Source organism: Dendrobates tinctorius, unplaced genomic scaffold (assembly GCF_039654945.1).
Source record: "Dendrobates tinctorius isolate UK_male_01 unplaced genomic scaffold, ASM3965494v1 ptg000296l, whole genome shotgun sequence".
NCBI lineage: Eukaryota > Metazoa > Chordata > Amphibia > Anura > Dendrobatidae > Dendrobates > Dendrobates tinctorius.
The window spans coordinates 4,438,119-4,456,448 of record NW_027361963.1 but is presented as its reverse complement, the minus strand read 5'-3'; the positions used below and the strand labels follow the sequence as shown (position 1 = coordinate 4,456,448).

Below are 18,330 nucleotides of genomic sequence, written 5' to 3'. Positions count from 1 at the left end.
GGTGGTTTGCACGTTCATGACCGGGCCAATTTTTACAATTCTGACCACTGTCCCTTTATGAGGTTATAACTCTGGAACGCTTCAACAGATCTAGGCGATTCTGAGAATGTTTTCTCGTGACATATTGTACTTCACTTTAGTGGTAAAAAATTTTCGCTATAACTTGCGTTTATTTATGAAAAAAACAGAAATATGGCAAAAATTTTGAAAATTTTGCAATTTTCAAACTTTGAATTTGTATGCCCTTAAAACAGAGAAATATGTGACACAAAATAGTTACTAAATAACATTTCCCACATGTCTACTTTACATCAGCACAATTTGGGAAACAACATTTTTTTTTGTTAGGAAGTTATAAGGGTTAAAATTTGACAAGCGATTTCTAATTTTTACAACAAAACTTACAAAACCATTTTTTTTAGGGACCACCTCACATTTGAAGTCACTTTGAGAGGTCTATATGGCAGAAAATACCCAAAAGTGACACCATTCTAAAAACTGCACCCCTGAAGCTACTCAAAACTACATTCAAGAAGATTATTAACCCTTCAGGTGCTTCACAGGAGCAGAAGCAACGTGGAAGGAAAAAATGAACATTTAACTTTTTAGTCACAAAAATAATATTTTAGCAACAATTTTTTTATTTTCCCAAGGGTAACAGGAGAAATTGGACCCCAAAAGTTGTTGACAAATTTGTCCTGAGTACGCTGATACCCAATATGTGGGGGGGAACCACTGTTTAGGCACATGGCAGGGCTCAGAAGGGAAGGAGCCCCGTTTGACTTTTTCAACCTAAAATTGGCTGGAATTGAGATTGGACGCCATGTCACGGTTGACGAGCGTCTGATGTGCCTAAACAGTGGAAACCCCCCACAAGTGACCCCATTTTGGAAACTAGACCCCCTAAGGAACTTATCTAGATGTGTGGTGAGCACTTTGAACCCCCAAGTGTTTCACTAAAGATTATAATGCCCAGGCGTGAAAATATAAAATCCTGTTTCGTTCCCACATAAATGATCATTTAGTCCCCAATTTTTAATTTTCCCAAGAGTAACAGGAGAAATTGGACCCCAAAAGTTGTTGTTCAATTTGTCCTGAGTACCCTGATACCCCACATGTGGGAGAAAACTACTGTTTGGGCACACGTCAGGGCTCGAAAGGGAAGTAATGACGTTTTGGAAAGCAGACTTTGATGGAATGGTCTGCGGGCGTCATGTTCCATTTGCAGAGCCCTTGATGTTCCTAAACAGTAGAAACCCCCCATAAGTGACCCCATTTTGGAAACTAGACCCCCCTAAGGAACTTATCTAGATGTGTGGTGAGCACTTTGAAACCCCAAGTGTTTCACTAAAGATTATAATGCCCAGGCGTGAAAATATAAAATCCTGTTTTGTTCCCACATAAATGATCATTTAGTCCCCAATTTTTAATTTTCCCAAGAGTAACAGGAGAAATTGGACCCCAAAAGTCGTTGTCCAATTTGTCCTGGGTACTCTGGTACCCCACATGTGGGAAAAAACTGTTTAGGCACACGTTGGGGCTCGAAAGGGAAGTAGTGTTGTTTTGGAATGCAGACTTTGATGGTCTGCTGGCGTCATGTTCCGTTTGCAGAGCCCCTAATGTGCCTAAACAGGAAAAAAACCCACATATGACATCATTTTGGATACTAGACCCCCAGTGAACAAATCTAGATGTGCCCCCAACTAATCTAATGTAAATTAGTAGTGCATGGAGGTGTGGTACAATTTGAAGCAATCCTTCATGCACAGGCCAGGTTTTTCGGGGCAGGTGTCGCACTGGTAAGTGGTGTCCCTGCGTATTCCTTTTTTGTAACACACTCGACACCTTTTTTGCGGCTTACCTTTTCTTGGGGTTGGCGGGACCACCCCCGGAAAATGCTGACCTGGGACAATACGAGCACCTTCAGTTCCTGAAGTACTGGGGCCCGCTCCTTCCTGAGCGCCAAACATCATGGCCTTAACCACTACCTCCTGGAAATGAAGGTACGCATGGGGCATGCACATTGTGACAGCAGGAATGCGTTGAGCATTGCCATTTGGACGATGTGCACGGCCAGCTTTTTGTACCACACCTTGGCCTTCCTCAATGCATTGTACGGTTGGAGGAGTTGATCGGAGAGATCAACTCCCCCCATTTTTTTGTTGTACCCCACTACACATGTCGGTTTGAGGACCTGTGTAGAGGTACCCCGTACAGTGCAGAGGGTACTGCCATCACCGTGTATGGTGGTCAAGAGATGGACATCTCTCTTGTCCTTGTACTTGACCACCAGCAGGTGGTCGCTACTTTGGGCTCTGCTCTCACCTTTTCGGAGCATCTGCCCAAGTAGCGTCTTCGGGAGGCCTCTCTGATTTTTGCGGACAGTACCGCAGGCTGCGGTACGTCGCTCAGAGAGGGATTTGTAGAGTGGGATGCTGGTATAAAAGTTATCAGTGTAGAGGTGATAACCTTTATCCAGCAGTGGGTGCACCAAATCCCACACAATTTTCCCACTCACTCCCAGGAAAGAGGACACTCAGGGGGTTCAATCCGGGTGTCCTTCCCTTCGTAAACTCTAAACTTGTGGGTGTACCCTGAGGTACTCTCACACAAGTTAGAGTTTGATTCTGTACCTGGCCCTCTTACTGGGCAGGTATTGACGGAATCGCAGCCTTCCCTTGAAGTGAACCAAGGACTCATCCACGCAGATGTCCCTTTGGGGCACGTACACTTCAGCAAACTTTTTGTTGAAGTGTTCGATGACCGGCCGAACTTTGAACAGACGGTCAAAGTTGGGGTCATCTTGTGCGGGACACGCTGCATTATCAGTATAATGCAGAAACTTGTGGATGGCCTCAAAACGCGTCCGGGCCATGACCATTCGGAACACTGGAGTGTTGTATAAAATATCAACACTCCAATATTGCCGAATTTCCGGCTTCTTCAGTATCCCCATATGGAGGACCAGGCCCCAAAACTGCGTCATTTCAACTGTTTCTACAGGAGACCAGTTTGAAAATGTTGAACGCGGGTTTTGCTCCAAAAATTGACGAGCGTACAAATTAGTTTGCTCCACCATGAAGTTAACAAAATCCTCAGAGAAAAAGACTTTGAAAAAGTCAATTTCTGTGAGGCCGGTGGTGTCAAACTTGATTCCTGATTCTGCCACAAAATCAGGAATCAGTGGCTCGTAATTTTCGGGGGGCGAGGTCCATACGGGGAGCACTGGGTCAGCTGCGGGCATGGTGGGCGCTGCCTCATCTTCTGTCCTGGAGCGTCTGCGTGGCGGTTCCGCAGGACCCGAGGAGGAAGATGAGGAGGGGGAAGAGGAAGAAGAAGAGGATGAAGAATCCGAAAAATAAAGAAAAGTCGGATCGTCATCCAAATCGCTATCAGTTTCGGAGGCAAGTAAAGCATATGCCTCCTCCACTGAATAGCGCTGTTGGGATGAATTTGATGACATTTTTGTGTAAATATGGTGCTTGGGTGTACACTTTATTGAAAACTGTATGTGTACGTGAAGAGGGGGGGAGTGATTGGTGTAAACTTTCTGTAAAGAAAAAGCTGTGGAAAAAAGTCTAAAACAGCAGGCCCTATCTGATAAGTGTCACTTATCAAAACTAGGCTGCTGGATGTGCGCACGGGGTGGCACAAGGGGGGGGGGTGGAAAAAAAAAAAAAGAAAAGGAAAACGGCAAACTCTGATAAGTGAACTGTGTCACTTATCCAAGTTTCGCAGCTGCGGGATGTGTGTACGGAGGGGCTAAGGAAAAAAAAGCGAGCTCAAGTGTTGATCGGTGAACTGCGTCACCAATCAACGCTCGGCGGCTGCGCACGGAGGTGGCGCAAAAGTGGGGTGGAGGGGGGTAAAAATAGGGGGAAGGGGGATGGGGGGATTGGGGTGGATGAAGAGAGATTGGGCAGGGATCAACAGTTAGGGTTGTAGTTAGGTGGCACAAAGGGGGGTGAAAAAAATGAAAAGCGGCAGGCACAAGCTTGGATAAGTGACGTGTGTCACTTATCCAACTTTTGCGGCTGCGGGATGTGTGTACGGAAGTGGCGCAAAGGGGGCTAAGGAAAAAAAAGCGAGCTCAAGTGTTGATCGGTGAACTGCGTCACCAATCAACGCTCGGCAGCTGCGCACGGAGGTGGCGCAAAAGTGGGGTGGAGGGGGGTAAAAATAGGGGGAAGGGGGATGGGGGGATTGGGGTGGATGAAGAGAGATTGGGCAGGGATCAACAGTTAGGGTTGTAGTTAGGTGGCACAAAGGGGGGTGAAAAAAATGAAAAACGGCAGGCACAAGCTTGGATAAGTGACGTGTGTCACTTATCCAACTTTTGCGGCTGCGGAATGTGTGAACGGAAGTGGCGCAAAGGGGGCTAAGGAAAAAAAGCGAGCGCGAGTGTTGATCGGTGAACTGCGTCACCGATCAACGCTCGCCAGCTGCGCACGGAGGTGGCGCAAAAGTGGGGTGGAGGGGGGTAAAAGGGGGGTGAAGGGGGGTAAGAGGGGGGGTGGAGGGGGGATGGGGGGATGAAGATAGATTGGGGGGGTGAAGATAGATTGGGCAGGGGATCAGGGATCAATTAACACTTACAATTGTGGTTTTCTTTCTTCTTCTTCTTTCTTCTGCAGGGATTGTGATGCTACAAGCTGTGGCACCACAATACCCAGCACAGGAGCTCTTGCTGTGTCCGACCTCTCTGCAGGAATCCTCAGCTAGAGTGAGGACCCCTGCAGACAGGTCAGGCAGGTCAGGGGGCAGGTCACAGAGCGGTCACATCGCTGCTGTGACCTGTCATTGGTGGGATCGAATGATTACATCGATCCCACCAATCCCTGATCTGCCTGGTGACCATGGCAACTGCCTAGAATCGGAGCTCACAGCTCCGATTACTAGGCAGGTCATGCCCAGGTCACCAGCAGGGCACAGAGCGGTCACATGGTGACCGTAGCTGTGCCCTGTGGTTGGCGCGATCGCCGATCTAATCGATCGCGCCAGCCAACTCCTGCAGGCCCTGCTGGGCCTGCATCAAGCTCCAGCACGATCGGTGCTAATATAGCACCGATCCTGGCCGGTACTGGCAGGGCACAGCGGCGATATAGCGCCGCTGTGCACTGCGATTGGCGCGATCGATCAGATCGGCGATCGCGCCAATCCGGGTGCTTTTTGCCGGTGCCTGGCGTTGTCAGGCACCGGCTCTAGGATCGAGTACATCGGTACTCGATCCCTGCCTAGGACATCATTGTTTCAGCCAAGCTGATTGGCTGAAACAATGAGAAACGCTGCGATTGGCTGTTCAGAATTGAACAGCCAATCACAGCGCTCTGGATGCCGGGGGGGCGGGATCGCAGCCCGGGATGCCGACGCCATCTTTTCTAAGGTGAGATGGCGTCGGAATTTTAATGCGATCACCGCGACTTTAGTCGCGGTATCGCATTAAAGGGCCCGACGTACTATCCCGTCCACGGTCATACGGGCCCGGGTACCGTGGACGGGATAGTACGTCGGATGTCAGGAAGGGGTTAAAACTGACCAATTAGTTAAGAAGTAAAGCCTCTATGTTAATGAGTAGCCACTCCTTTCTGTACAACTGATAAAACCAAGTATATTCAATAAACTTCCAGAGTTTTGCTGGGAGGTATTGCTGCCAACCAAGTCTGGCGTCTTTCCTTCTTTGAGCGCTCAATAAGACTCTGTCTAATTAGGACAGGCCACAGTATGCACAGGGGTAAATCTACCCAAATCAAAAGTAAATCCATCCACAACAGGATGCTGAAATGATGCAGATTTGGCGTGGGATATACGGCAAAAGAACCCATGGTGTAATTCTGCGGTCTCAAAGCCGAAATGTTGAGTTGTACATTACTGTAGGTGGGCCCCTAAAATTCATTCCCTTGGTGGGCCCTACACACCCCAGTCCGACCCTGACTGTTACCACCCACCTTTCGTGTCTACCTCTTTCCTCATAGACTGTAAGCTTGCGAGCAGGGCCCTCTTTCCTCTTGGTATTTGTTATAATCTATGTGATTATTGTTATGCTGTAATTTCTATTGTCTGTACAAGTCTGTTATGAATGGGTCACCGAGGAGAAAAAAATCAAAACAAGCTAAGCCACAGAAAACCAGAGAAGTTGGTAACTATGCAGATTGCAGATCCCTGCTCTTACCACACAACTAGCAGTAGCCGTGGAGCGTGCCTACGATGTTCCTAGATGCCTCGTCACGGCCGGAGGACTACATAAGCCTAAAGCAGGAAAAGGGAAAACTAGCTGCCCCAGAGCAGACCCCAAAGGAATAGATAGCCCCCACACATGTACTGACGGTGAAACAAGATGAAAACACTAACAGGCAGAAAAATAGGCTGAGCAAATGATGGGGCCCAAACTAACTAGACAGGAAAGGAAAGGCAAGTCACTATCTGCAACCTGCAAAAAACCCTACAAAAATAATGTCCAACACTTCTGATAGCAAAATTAACCCTGAAGTCACTAGACTTCTCCCACTATATCAGCACTCTGGAATATTCTGAGACAGAGCAAAAAGAGACCGAACTAGTAAGGGACAAAAAGCCAATTGGCAAAATACTGATAAATAAGAGTGGAAATTCAGCTCAGCCCCCAGCCGGGGCTGGCAGACCACACAAAAAACTGAAAAGACCAACTAAATCAAGTGTGAACATTAGCAGAAAAACTTAGCTTTAGATGTCTGGAACAGAGCTGAAAACCAAGAGCTGATAAGCCAGAAGGAATCAGCAGCAACTGAATAGGGCGTCGGCTGTCTTAAATCCAATCTGAGAATCCTGAGATCCAATCATCATCCTCATTCTCAGGTGGCAGATCTCCACCGATCAAACCAGCCGCACCACCTCCCGTCACCACCAGAGGGAGTCCAGAAGGGGAACTCACAACTGGTGAACCAGAGAATGAACTCACAACACAAGTCCCCTCTGAAATGTAAAGTGCTGCGGAATATGTCGGCGCTATAGAAATATAAAATGTATTATTTATTTTATTAGCTGCGTAAAGACGTGTGCTCGAGACAGGTCGGGTGAGGGCAGCGTCCTGTCAGGTATCGTGAATGGGCTTTCCTGCCACCAAACCTGACAGGACGAGCGGAGAAGAGAGAGCGGAGGAGAGAGCGCGCGGAGGAGAGAGCGCGCGGAGGAGAGAGCGCGCGGAGGAGAGAGCGCCGAATAAAACAGGAGACGACCTTTGTAGCTGAAGGAGGAGATTCAACATCAATCTCATCAGACTGAAAGGTGTATTGGAGGCCGGAGGACGCCGCGGAGCTGCTGGAATAAACTGCACAAACTGTCCTCAGCCTGAGCACAAATGTGAGTTACGCTGTATATTGTGTAACGTGTGTGTGGTTATATATACACATATACAGTAACACAATATACAGTGTGACACACATTTCTGCTCCGCACAGGCTGAGGACAGTTTCTATCCAATCACACGCAGCCTCGTTCTCACACTGACCTCAGGGCTGACATTACCGGTGTCACCGCTCAGCAATGCAACCAGATGTAGCAGAGTTCTGGCTCGTCGTGGGACATCATCATGATGGATTCTCGGCGGACAGCTGACAATGTCTTTGATTTGTTTCTGTGTGTCTTTCTTCCTTTTGATTATGGGGTTACTAATGGGGGTAGACACCTCTCCATTACTGACACCCGGGCTTAATGTCAGCAAACATTACACAGCTGACACCAACCCCAAAACTATTACCAGCAGCCAGAACTATGGACGCATCTAATGGATGTGCCATTTCTGGGCGGGGGGTAAAAATCCATGACCACCTAACAGCCTGAGAATACCAGCCCCCAGCTGTCTGCTTTACCTGCGCTTGTTATCAAAATTGGGAGACCCCAAGTCTCTTTTTTTTATTTTACACAGTGCACCGGCCAATGACAGCCATGCCAATACCTGACAAGTCTGTGATGGGGCCGGAAGTGCCCCCACAGGAAAAGCTTATTGATTGGCTGCGTTGCAGCTTTACAACAAGCTGTGTTCGGGCTCCCAAACAACAAACAGTAATACGGTCTTCTGGGAGAAGTCAGTGTTCAGGATCGTCCACCTCTAATGAAGACATGACAACAGCGGAGAAACCGCGACCCACACATCAGAAGGAAATAATCAGGGAAATGAAAGCTGTTGTCAGACGGAGAAAATGTAGAGAAAACCAGAGCAAGTCTGGAGAAAACTCATCTATTATAGGAGGACGCCGGAGAGACGTCATCACATCCACCGGAGCCAACAAGGAGCCTCGCTGCTCACCTCGTGGTGTAAGAGGCCGGAGCTCCTCCATCATCACGGCCTGGTACCGATCCTGGTGTCCTTCTAGATACTCCCACTCCTCCATGGAGAGATAGACAGCGACGTCCTGACACCTTATAGGAACCTGACAACAATGATACAGTTATCACCCAGAATTCTACAGTGCCGTTCTGTATAATGTCCCAGCAGTCACCTCTCCGCTCATCACCCAGAATCCTCCAGTGCTCTCCTTTACAATATCCCAGCATTCATCTCTCCGATCATCACCCAGAATCCTCAAGTCCCCTCCTTTATAATATCCCAGCATTCATCTCTCCGATCATCACCCAGAATTCTCCAGTGCTGTCCTGTAAATTGTCCCAGCAGTCACCTCTCCGCTCACCACCCAAAATCATGCATCCCAACCGTCCCCGATCCAGCGGGACAGTCCTGATTTTGAAACTCTGTCACGCTACCCCGGTCAGGATCTTACTTTTCCCGCACTGCACTGGTGATTTAAAATTACATGCTATATACAGAAAATCCAATTTTACCTGTGCGCTGTGTGGTGCATTATGGGAATTGCAGTTTTTATTCCAGTTACCCTTATAATATCGCGATGTCAAACAAACTACAACTCCCAAGAGACGTCGAACAGGAAAAGGATTTATCACGTGATACTGATTGTCCTATCAGGAAAGAGTATGGGCGGAAGTAGACTTGTGTGCGTTCCACGCTGTATGTATGGATGGATTTTGTGTCTGCTACAGTCGTGGTGACCCGGGAAATGTTGTACAAGGCTCTGCGGGTGTAAGTATAGAGTGAGAACCGGAAAGGGGAAAGTAGGGGGAGTGCAGAAGGATGGAAGTTGCCTATATCTGATTGCATATGGGTAATGTCTAGATTTGGGGGGAATATTGATCATGTCACAAGATTTACCTCTTATTAAAAATCTGCTTGGTTCTCAGTAACGGAAGGATTTTTTATTCTATAATTTGCTGCTGGTTGTCAAGGTCACCGTCCACCTCTGCTGTGCATCAGCGGTGGTCGAGGACAGGTGCACCTTATAAGGGTATGATATTGATAACCTATCCTCCTCAATATCAGACACTGAACAGTGGCTGTTCTGAAGCACCCAGGAGGCAGGAGCTAACAGCTGATTGTAGGGGGTGCCAGGTTTCGGACCCTCACAGATATGGATAGGATGTCAATATCACATGCCCAGAGAACCCCTGTAAAGATCAATGACAATAAATTAGTTTCTGTTGCCAAATATCAGACTTGTAAGTTCCTACTGATACATGTGAGGTGCCTCCCCATATCGTTGGTAAATGTGGACTATAAGATCTTCACTACAATCCTGGCCTCTAGATTAAATTCGGTGATACCAGAAATAATACATCCAGACCAGACCGGTTTCATGTCCGGGACAAATACATCTATTAATGTTAGGAGAGTCCAGTCAGTGTCCAGTGCAGTTCCCTGGTGCCAGATAATGAATGGGTCTTGGCCTCGCTGGATGCGGCTAAGGCCTTCGATTCTCCTGAGTGGTCATTTTTATCTGCATCTTTACAAAAATATGAATTCGGTTCCAAATTTAGGAAGTGGATCAGCGCGATGTACATGAAACCAAAAGCCCGAATAATAATAGATAACTCTGTATCCGAACCGTTCTCTTTGGCAAGAGGAACACACCAGGGGCGCCCCCTTTCCCCGGCCGTTTTCGCGCTTGCAATCGAAGCGTTGGCGATCCGTACAAGATCCACTCCAGTCATTAGAGGTATAGAAATAGCGGGCCGTTTAGATACCATCGGCCTATGTGCTGATGATATGGTGATATCTATGGATAAAGCAGAAGAATCACTACCCCATGTGATTGCTACTATAGACACATTTAGTAATTATTCGGGATTATACATAAATTGGGATAAATCCGCCTTGATGCAGCTCTCCCTTGGTCCAATGGATCACCGTGAAGCGTTATCCCCATTGCTTGTCGTAACTAACTTTAAGTACCTGGGAATAAATATTTCAAAATATAGTAGACTCGACTTAAAAATGAATATTCTCCCGTTGTCAGATCTTGTTAATCTTAAATTTGCTATCTGGAGTAAATTGCCATTATCTGTCTCCGGACGTATGAACCTGATTAATATGATCCTACTCCCCAAACGCAGTTACTGCCTCCAACATAGTGCTCTGACTCTGCTTTATCGTCAGTAAGGGAGAGGTGGAGGTCGCTAGTTCCAGATATCCAGAATGAAGATTGGGAGGAGATCCTTGGTTCTCCAACCGGGGTGTCTCCATCAGCCAATAATAAAATGACTCCAATGTATATAGCGCACCAGTCATATCTGACGCCACTACGGCTATTTAGGATGGGGTGGTCCCATTCCTCAGAATGTTTAAGATGTCACACAATGGATGTGGATTTTATACATATAGTGTGGGGATGCCCAACTATTCTATCTTTATGGAGCGAGGTGACCTCGTTAACGTCCCTCATAGGAACTCCTGTTCCTCTCACCCCATTGGTGTCTGTTTGGTGTGCTGGAGGAAGAGATATGGGGACACCACGTCAGAATATTCCAGCGGGAGACATTTTTTTTTAGCCAGGAAGATATTGGCCTTATGCTGGATGGGTGATCAACATCCTTCTCTCAGAGCTTGGACTGAACGAGTAAATTCAATTATACCTTACGAGCGGACCCTGTGCCAGAATAGGGGTGGCTTGGGGAAGTGTAATAACATTTGGGATGTATGGAATCCATCTCACCTTCCTATAACAGCGCGTAGATAGTGGTCGATTATTAGCATAATCGCTGCAGTGAAGAATATAATGACTTACACTTTATAGGCTTATAATGTCATCAGTGCTATGGAGGGTTTGGGCAGCAGGGTAGGAGTAGCAGTTTTGTATGATGTTAGATATGTTGGTTGTGATGTGTCATTCTGGGTTATACACAGCCAAACATTTGTATAGATGGATAACGGGTTCCTGTACCTGCTCCTAGATTATCCATAGGCCTCGCAGGAGAGTGAGGACCGGTGACCCTGAGATCTGCACCAATAACTCAATATGGAACCTTGTAGGTTTCTCCCTTTACAGATACTATGATGGTCGGGGATACATTGCATTGGTCATTCACAAAATCTCTACAGCTGTTTGTTGTTTCATAAATGAATTAAAAAAAAATGTCATGTGTCTGATTACAATGTGCCGTCATTTATTTCAGTTCTTGTATTTAACCCTTTGTCATGTAATAAACTCTGTCTGATGCTCTGATTTTTCTTTCATTGGTGCCACATGTCAGTGGCTCTGTTGGAGCTTCTGTATCAAGTCCTGAAAAAAGGTTTTCGGGCCGTTGCCTGTAATGAGGCGGACAGTCACTTTGTGCTCCGTCTGACCTCCCATTTGGCGGTACTGACATTTCTGAGGTGGGCGACAACGTACAGTCATAGAATCGTAGAGTTGGAAGGGACCTCCTGGGCCATCTGGTCCAACCCACTGCTCAAAGCAGGATTCGCTAAATCATCCCAGTCAGATGTCTGTCCAGCCTCTGTTTGAAGACTTCCATTGAAGGAGAACTCACCACTTCTCGTGGCAGCCTGTTCCACTCATTGATCACTCTAACTGTCAAAAAGTTTTTTCTAATATCTAATCTGTGTCTCCTCCCATTCAGTTTCATCCCATTGCTTCTAGTCTTTCCTTGTGCAAATGAGAATAAAGTTGATCCTTCTACAATGTGACAGCCCTTTAGATATTTGTAGACAGCTATTAAGTCTCCTCTCAGTCTTCTCTTTTGCAAACTAAACATTCCCAAATCCTGCAACCTTTCCTCATAAGACAGGGTTTGCAGACCGGTCACCATTCTGGTCGCTCTTTTCTGAACTTGCTCCAGTTTGTTGATGTCTTTTTTAAAATGTGGTGCCCAAAACTGGACACAATATTCCAGATGAGGTCTGACCAAAGAGGAGTAGAGGGAAATAATGACTTCACGTGATCTAGACTGTATGCTTCTGTTAATACATCCTAGAATTGCATTTGCCTTTTTTGCTGCTGCATCACACTGTTGACTCATATTCAGTCTGTGATCTATTAGTATACCCAAGTCTTTTTCACATGTGCTGTCACTTAGCCCTATTCCTCCCATTCTATATATGCTTTTTCCATTTTTATTGCCCAGATGTAGTACTTTGCATTTCTCCCTGTTAAAAACCATTCTGTTAGTTGCTGCCCACTTCTCCAGTTTATTTAAATCTTTTTGAATCCTCTCTCTCTCTTCTCTAGTATTAGCTATCCCTCCTAGCTTTGTGTCATCAGCAAATTTAATCAGTTTACCCTCAATTCCTTCATCTAAATCGTTGATAAAGATGTTGAACAATACAGGGCCCAGGACAGAGCCCTGTGGTACCCCACTTGAGACATTCTTCCAACTGGATGTGCAGCCATTTACGACCACTCTTTGGGTCCGATCACTAAGCCAGTTATGAATCCACCTAACAGTTGCCTTGTCCATTCCATACTTAATCATTTTTTCAATAAGGATTGTATGAGAGACTTTGTCAAATGCTTTGCTGAAGTCAAGATATACTATATCTACAGCATTTCCTTGATCCACCCAATCAGTGATACCGTCATAGAAGGAAATTAAGTTAGTCTGACATGACTTATTAGTTACAAACCCATGCTGACTCTGTTTAATCACTTCATTCTTATCCAGGTATTGACATACATGTTGTTTAATAATTTGTTCAAAGATCTTTCCTGGTATAGAAGTCAGACTCACCGGTCTATAGTTACCTGGGTCCACCTTCTTCCCCTTTTTGAAGATAGGAACAACATTTGCTCTTCTCCAGTCTTCTGGCACTTCTCCTGTTCTCCAAGAATTTTCAAAGATTATAGAGAGGGGTTCAAAAATTTCTTCTGCTATCTCCTTCAGTACTCTGGGGTGTAATTCATCTGGACCTGGAGACTTAAATTCATTTAGGCTAGCTAAGTGTTTCCTCACTATCTTTCTGTTTATAGATATCCTGGATTCTTCTATTCCCTTAATAGGACAGTGAATAACAGTTGATGTTACATTTCCTTTCTGAGAGAAAACAGATGCAAAATAGGAATTTAAAAGTTCAGCCTTCTCAACATCCTGTCTTACCATTTCATCATTTTCATCCTGTAAAAATCCTATAGCATCTTTGACTTTTCTTTTACTTTTGACATATCCCCAAAATCCTTTATTATTGCTTTTGACATCTCTTGCAAGCCTCAATTCATTTTCAGCTTTGGCTAATCTGACTTGTGCCCTGCAGGTTCTGCAGACAGCATTATATTCTTCTTTAGATATGCCTCCCTCTTTCCATTTTATAAACATTTTTTTCTTCCTTTTTAGCATGTGCTTAAGTTCTGTGTTCATCCATCCTGGCTTCCTTAACTGCTTCCTATTCTTCCCTCTTTTCGGAATTGTTAACAACTGTGCTTTGAGAATTTCATTTTTCAAGATTTCCCATCCTTCCTGGACATTTTTGTCTTTAAGGATATCCAGCCATTGGATCCCTCCAATTCTCTTTCTGAATCCCTTAAAATCTGCCTTTCTGAAATCTAACCTTGACGTCTGAGTCTTCACAGGTCTTCCGCCTCTAGTTATCCAAAATTCTAAAATAGCATGGTCGCTACCTCCTAGGGTCCCAGCCACTTTTACCTCCTCAACCATTTCCTCCCTGTTTATAAGGATTAGATCCAAGGTAGCAGTTCCCCTTGTTTTCTCCCTTACCTTTTGGAAGATAAAGTTGTCAGCAAGAGAGGATAAGAATTTCCTTGACCTGTTAGTTTTGCCTGAGAGAGATTCCCAACAAATGTCTGGATAGTTGAAATCTCCCATGACAACTATGTCATATTTTTTGGAGAACTTGGCCATTTGATGCATAAAGAGTTCATCCATAGCTTCAGCTTGCACAGGCGGCCTGTAGTAAATGCCTACAATGGTGTCCTTTCCATTGTTCTGTCCTTGTATTCTTACCCAAACAGTTTCCACAGAACTCCCAGTCTCTGAAGCTTCAATCTCTGTGCAGATATACGCGTTTCTAACATACAATGCGACACCCCCTCCTCGTTTATCAAGTCTGTTTCTTGCAAATAAGTTGTATCCTTCTAGTCTTGTATTCCAATCATGTGTATTGTCCCACCAAGTTTCAGTGATTCCAATGACATCATATTTCTTTTCCTGTGTTAGTAGTTCCAATTCTCCTTGTTTGTTGCCCATGCTTTGTGCATTAGTATAGAAACATTTTAGTTTGTGATTGGTTTCTCTTTCTCCAATATTTTTATTAATTAGATTCTTTCGTCTTTGTTCTTCCTTTCCACTTCTAATAGCAGAGTTCTCAATAGCATTTGTCAGGTGTATGGCTTTTTCTGGTCTTTTGCTTCCCTTCCCATGTTGTTCTAGTTTAAAGCTCTCCTTACAAGTGTAGCAAGGCGACTTCCAAATACATGCTTACCAGTCTTCGTAAGGTGCACCCCATCTCTAGCAAGTAGTCCATCGTATAAGTAGTTCACTCCGTGATCCAGAAATCCAAATAGTTGCTGACGGCACCATCGACGTAGCCAGTTGTTCACCTGCAGAATCTTATTCCACCTCCTTGTTCCATGGCCATCCACTGGGAGGATGGAAGAGAAGACCACCTGCGCTCCCAGTTCTTTCACTTTCTTGCCTAAGTCTTCAAAGTCTCTGCAGATGGTTTCCAGGTCGTTTCTTGCAGTGTCATTTGTCCCCACATGTAGTAGCAGGAATGGGTAGTCATCTGTAGGTCTGAAGAGTCCTGATATCCTGTCAGACACATCTTTAATTTTTGCACCTGGAAGACAACACATTTCTCTTGAAGTTATATCCGGTCTGCAGATAGCGGCCTCAGTTCCTCTCAACAGGGAATCCCCCATGACCACCACTCTCCGTTTCTTCTTCACAACATTTTTCTTTCTCCATCCAGGAGGACTCTGAAGGCGTACAAGGTTGCTGTTTGTTGGCAAAGTCTTATCCTGATGTATTTCTTCATCGTTTTCCTGCGTGAGAACCTGGTACTGGTTTCTGAGCAGTATGGGTGCTGACTGCCTCCTGATCCTCCTGCTTCTCTGGGTCACATGTCTCCATTCCTCTGTTTCTTCAGGTGCACTTCGAATTTCTTCTCTTTCTGTAACATGAAGAGATAATTCTGCTCTGTCCAAGAACTCTTCACCTTCCTTAATGATCTTCAACGTAGCTAACCTCTCTTCGAGATTTTGCAACTTTTCCTCCAACAGGGACACAAGCTTGCATTTGTGGCATGTGAAGTTTGGCTTTTCCACTGGTAAGTCTGTGAACATGTAGCAAGAAATGCAGCTCACCAAATGGCTCCTGGCCTCTTCCATCTTGAGATTTCTTAAAAACGATGAAAGATGAGCCCAAAATGGGAATATGCAAATGATCTCCTCAAGACTCTTCCCCTGGTTTTCCGATTTCCTCTTTTCAGCTGCAACGGCCAAAACCCAGTGATCGTTGAGCTCGCGGAGACTCTTCACTTATCCCAGAAGGCACTGGGAATATGCAAATGATCTCCTCAAGACTCTTCCCCTGGTTTTCCGATTTCCTCTTTTCAGCTGCAACGGCCAAAACCCAGTGATCGTTGAGCTCGCGGAGACTCTTCACTTATCCCAGAAGGCACTGGGAATATGCAAATGATCTCCTCAAGACTCTTCCCCTGGTTTTCCGATTTCCTCTTTTCAGCTGCAACGGCCAAAACCCAGTGATCGTTGAGCTCGCGGAGACTCTTCACTTATCCCAGAAGGCACTGGGAATATGCAAATGATCTCCTCAAGACTCTTCCCCTGGTTTTCCGATTTCCTCTTTTCAGCTGCAACGGCCAAAACCCAGTGATCGTTGAGCTCGCGGAGACTCTTCACTTATCCCAGAAGGCACTGGGAATATGCAAATGATCTCCTCAAGACTCTTCCCCTGGTTTTCCGATTTCCTCTTTTCAGCTGCAACGGCCAAAACCCAGTGATCGTTGAGCTCGCGGAGACTCTTCACTTATCCCAGAAGGCACTGGGAATATGCAAATGATCTCCTCAAGACTCTTCCCCTGGTTTTCCGATTTCCTCTTTTCAGCTGCAACGGCCAAAACCCAGTGATCGTTGAGCTCGCGGAGACTCTTCACTTATCCCAGAAGGCACTGGGAATATGCAAATGATCTCCTCAAGACTCTTCCCCTGGTTTTCCGATTTCCTCTTTTCAGCTGCAACGGCCAAAACCCAGTGATCGTTGAGCTCGCGGAGACTCTTCACTTATCCCAGAAGGCACTGGGAATATGCAAATGATCTCCTCAAGACTCTTCCCCTGGTTTTCCGATTTCCTCTTTTCAGCTGCAACGGCCAAAACCCAGTGATCGTTGAGCTCGCGGAGACTCTTCACTTATCCCAGAAGGCACTGGGAATATGCAAATGATCTCCTCAAGACTCTTCCCCTGGTTTTCCGATTTCCTCTTTTCAGCTGCAACGGCCAAAACCCAGTGATCGTTGAGCTCGCGGAGACTCTTCACTTATCCCAGAAGGCACTGGGAATATGCAAATGATCTCCTCAAGACTCTTCCCCTGGTTTTCCGATTTCCTCTTTTCAGCTGCAACGGCCAAAACCCAGTGATCGTTGAGCTCGCGGAGACTCTTCACTTATCCCAGAAGGCACTGGGAATATGCAAATGATCTCCTCAAGACTCTTCCCCTGGTTTTCCGATTTCCTCTTTTCAGCTGCAACGGCCAAAACCCAGTGATCGTTGAGCTCGCGGAGACTCTTCACTTATCCCAGAAGGCACTGGGAATATGCAAATGATCTCCTCAAGACTCTTCCCCTGGTTTTCCGATTTCCTCTTTTCAGCTGCAACGGCCAAAACCCAGTGATCGTTGAGCTCGCGGAGACTCTTCACTTATCCCAGAAGGCACTGGGAATATGCAAATGATCTCCTCAAGACTCTTCCCCTGGTTTTCCGATTTCCTCTTTTCAGCTGCAACGGCCAAAACCCAGTGATCGTTGAGCTCGCGGAGACTCTTCACTTATCCCAGAAGGCACTGGGAATATGCAAATGATCTCCTCAAGACTCTTCCCCTGCTTCTGTGCATGCCTCAGAAAGGCGGACACCGGCAACAACGAGGTCAGAGCACAAAGTGGCTCCGTCTGCCTTAATAACCTTCACAGGGTGGGATAATAGATAGATGATAGATAGATGATAGATAGAACAGCTGCCTCGATCTTCCCAGTGTCCCCGCTCTCACTCTGCTGCTCCTGGTTGTTAGGTGAAAATTCATGAGCTTAATGAGCGGCAGTGGAAGGAGAGAGCGGGGACACTGGTAACGCCATTCTTGTTTCTATCTTTCTATCATGATGTTGTATTGCGTTTGTTTGCTAAATGGACATATAAACCCTGCAGTCAGCGATGGCCTGTGCATTCCAGGCCTATTTTGGCATGCGTTTGTTGAATACAAGCCTATGGAGGCGTTAATGTCTCCGGTACATTGCGTTTTTGCTGCTGTCAGACGGATGCGTTAAACGGACAGCAGAAACGCAATGTGAACCTGCCCTTAAAGGGAACCTGTCAGCAGTTTTGGCCCTGTAAGATGCGGCCGCTGCCTTTCAGGGCTGTTATACATTCTATAATGCTGTATATCTGCCCCCGATGCGACCTGAAAGACAAGAAAAAGAAGGTTTATTATACTCACCCGGGGGGCGGTCCGGTCCGATGGATGTTGCAGGTCCGGTGCCTCCAATCTTCTTGCGAAGCCGCCCTCCTGTTGCTTCATTGCTCCCCGGCATCGCGCTCCTGCGCAGGCGTACTGATCTGTCCTGTTGAGGGCACAGAAAAGTACTGCAGTGCGCAGGTGCCGGGAAAGGTGAGAGAGGCGCAGCGCCTGCGCACTGCAGTACTTTCATCTGCCCTCAACATGAAAGATCAGTACGCCTGCGAAGGAGCGCGATGCCGGGGAGCAACGAAGCAACAGTAGGATGGCGTCAGAAGACACCCATCGGACCGCACAGGACCGTCCCTCTCCC

General features: G+C 46.3%; 1 protein-coding gene and 1 pseudogene across 1 annotated transcript in view; both read right to left on the bottom strand.

Moving 5' to 3' along the window:
- The window catches only part of LOC141073069 (uncharacterized), a 704,210-nt gene that overhangs the window by 328,698 nt on the left and 357,182 nt on the right, over positions 1-18,330 (bottom strand). The gene's annotated exons all lie outside the window — the stretch shown is intronic.
- Positions 1-18,330, bottom strand: part of LOC141073076 (uncharacterized) — a 56,772-nt pseudogene that overhangs the window by 35,059 nt on the left and 3,383 nt on the right.